General features: G+C 53.4%; 1 pseudogene; it reads right to left on the minus strand.

Annotated features, from left to right (window-relative positions):
- The window catches only part of LOC147471546 (uncharacterized), a 10576-nt pseudogene that overhangs the window by 7339 nt on the left and 737 nt on the right, over positions 1-2500 (minus strand).

Below are 2500 nucleotides of genomic sequence, written 5' to 3' on the forward strand. Positions count from 1 at the left end.
AGTCCGTTGCGTCATTTGCAATTTGGTATTTGGTGCCAGCCGCCATTGCACGTTACTGACATATTATAGCATACGTTATATATCAACATTTTACTACATTATTACACAATATATTAATTCACTGCTCACCACATACGCATCATGCATCTTGTACGTTTACTACACACCATATACATTCACTGTACAACGCCTATATCTGTAAGCACACACTATATATTCGTTCACTGCATTCATTGCACCACAGTCTTTCTCTCTCTCTCTCTCTCTCTCTCTCTCTCTCGCTCGCTCGCTCGCTCTCTCTCTCTCTCTCTCTCTCTCTCTCTCTCTCTCTCCCTTTCTCCCTCTCTCCCTCTCTCTCTCTCTCTCTCTCTCTCTCTCTCTCTCTCTAACCTCTCTCTCTCTCGCTCTCTCCTCTTCCTCCTCTCTCTCCTCTCTCTCCTCTCTCTCTTCTCACACGCAAAACACACACACACACACACACACACACACACACACACAAAAAAACACACACACACACACACACACACACACACACACACACACACACACACACACACACACACACACACACACACACACACACACACACACACACACACACACACACACACACACACACACACACACACACTCACACACACTCACACACACATACACACACACCCTGCCTGCCTGCCACTTAATCAAAGTAAAGAAAAAAAAAAACTTTTATATTTTTTTTACAGCGGCACTGAGACACGGGACCAATTTGCCCCAAAGTGAACAATTTCGTCGTGTATGGAATGTAAGGGTAAACTGCCCCGGCTGAAGGTTTATGTTACTGCTCTGCGTTTGAAGGCTCTTGTGGCTGGACACGCAGGGAGGGGGGTGAGGGAGGGGGAGGGGGAGGGGGAAGGAGTGTTGTCTCTAGGAGGGGGGTGGGGGTATGGAGTCAGGAAGAAGGGGATGGGAATGAGAGGGTGTTTTGGTCGTGTGAGGGGTGCGTATGTGTTTGTCAGTACGGTGTTGTGTGAGTTGGTGTTTTCCGCTTGTGCGTCTGTTTTCTGTCTGTTTGTGTCTGTCTGTCTATGTGGGCGTACGTGTTTGTCTGTACGGTGTTGTGCGCGCGTGAGTGTGTGAATTTGTATTACCGTTGGTACGTCTGTGTCTTTCTATCTGTCTATCCGTCTATCTGTCTGTCCGTGAATTGGCGTCACCGCCCTCAATCCGTATTTCCGCTGGTACGTCTGTGTCTTTCTGTCCGTCTGTCTGTCCGTGTGCGTGTGTCCGTCCGTCCGTCTGTCTGTCTGTCTGTCTGTCTGTCCGTCTGTCCGTCTGTCTTCCCGAGGGCGACGAGAATGAGTGTCACGCTGCGAAATTGCGACTCGCATTTCTTCTTCCTCGGCGGGACAGGCTGTCCACCTTCCGACATCAATTCCGGCCATTATGTCATTAGGACGAGTCAGGGTCAGGCCAGGTCACGCCAGGCAAGTGCGAGCTAGCTAGCCTTTAGCCTTGCCAGACCCCAAGTAGTCGAAGAATAGTCGAAGAGCGAGACGCCGCACTTTGCTACCGGAGGAGTAGTCCAGGCTCGCCAAATTACCTCGTTTCTCCCTCGAACCTCTTCTCGGTCCCCTCTTCCTCGCCTCCCCTCCTCCCCTCCTCCCCTCCTCCCCTGGTGCCCTGCTTCCCTGCTTCCCCTCTTGCCCCTTCTCCTCCTAACGCCCTTCCCCCTCCTCCCCTCCTCCCCTCCTCCCCTTCTCCCCTCCCGCCTGTTATTATTATTTTTTCTGTACCTTTTTTCTTCTTCCTCGGTTCTCAGTTCTCACCAAAGAGAAAAGACGAGTGCCAGGGAACGCTGGCTCTTAACGTGTGCTTGGGGGAGGAGGAGGGGGTGGAGAGGGGCTGGTGGAAGGGGAGGGGTGTCAGAGGGGGTGGAGAGGGGAAGGGGAGGGGTGTCAAAGGGGGTGGGGCTGATGGGATGGGAAGGGGAGGAAGTGGGGCAACGCAGTGTGTTTTAGCGCTGAAATATTCAACCGAGAGAAAGAGTGGGGGGGGGAGGGGGAGGATTGTCTGTTTCTGTAGTGGGGGGGAGGGGGCTTGGTAGAGGGTTAGGGGAAGAGGGAGGAGGACAGGGTCTTACGCGGGCGTGTGGGCGTGCGGGCGAGAGCTCCAGGAACCGGCTAAGGGACGCCCACCGCCCGCGCTCGTGCAAGATGAAAACAATCGATGCTGCAGGAATGTGGAAGTCTCCCGCGCGGCGCACCTTTGTTTGACACGCCGCCTCTCCCCCTACCCCCTCCCCCTACTTCCTACCCCTTCCTCTTCCTCTTCCTCTTCCTCTTCCTTTTCCTCCTCCTCCATCCCCCTTCCCACCTTTCTCACCTTTTTATTCTTCCTTCCACTTCTTCCCCCTTCCCCTCTTTTTCCCTTTCGTTTTCCCCTTTCGTTTTCCCCTCTCCCCCCTCTCTCCACTTCCTCTTCCTCCTCCCCTTTTTCCTTTTCCTCTTCCCCCTTTTCC

This window comes from Penaeus japonicus, unplaced genomic scaffold, assembly GCF_977035675.1.
Source record: "Penaeus japonicus unplaced genomic scaffold, GWHDUDI00000001_assembly GWHDUDI00000007, whole genome shotgun sequence".
Classification (NCBI taxonomy): domain Eukaryota; kingdom Metazoa; phylum Arthropoda; class Malacostraca; order Decapoda; family Penaeidae; genus Penaeus; species Penaeus japonicus.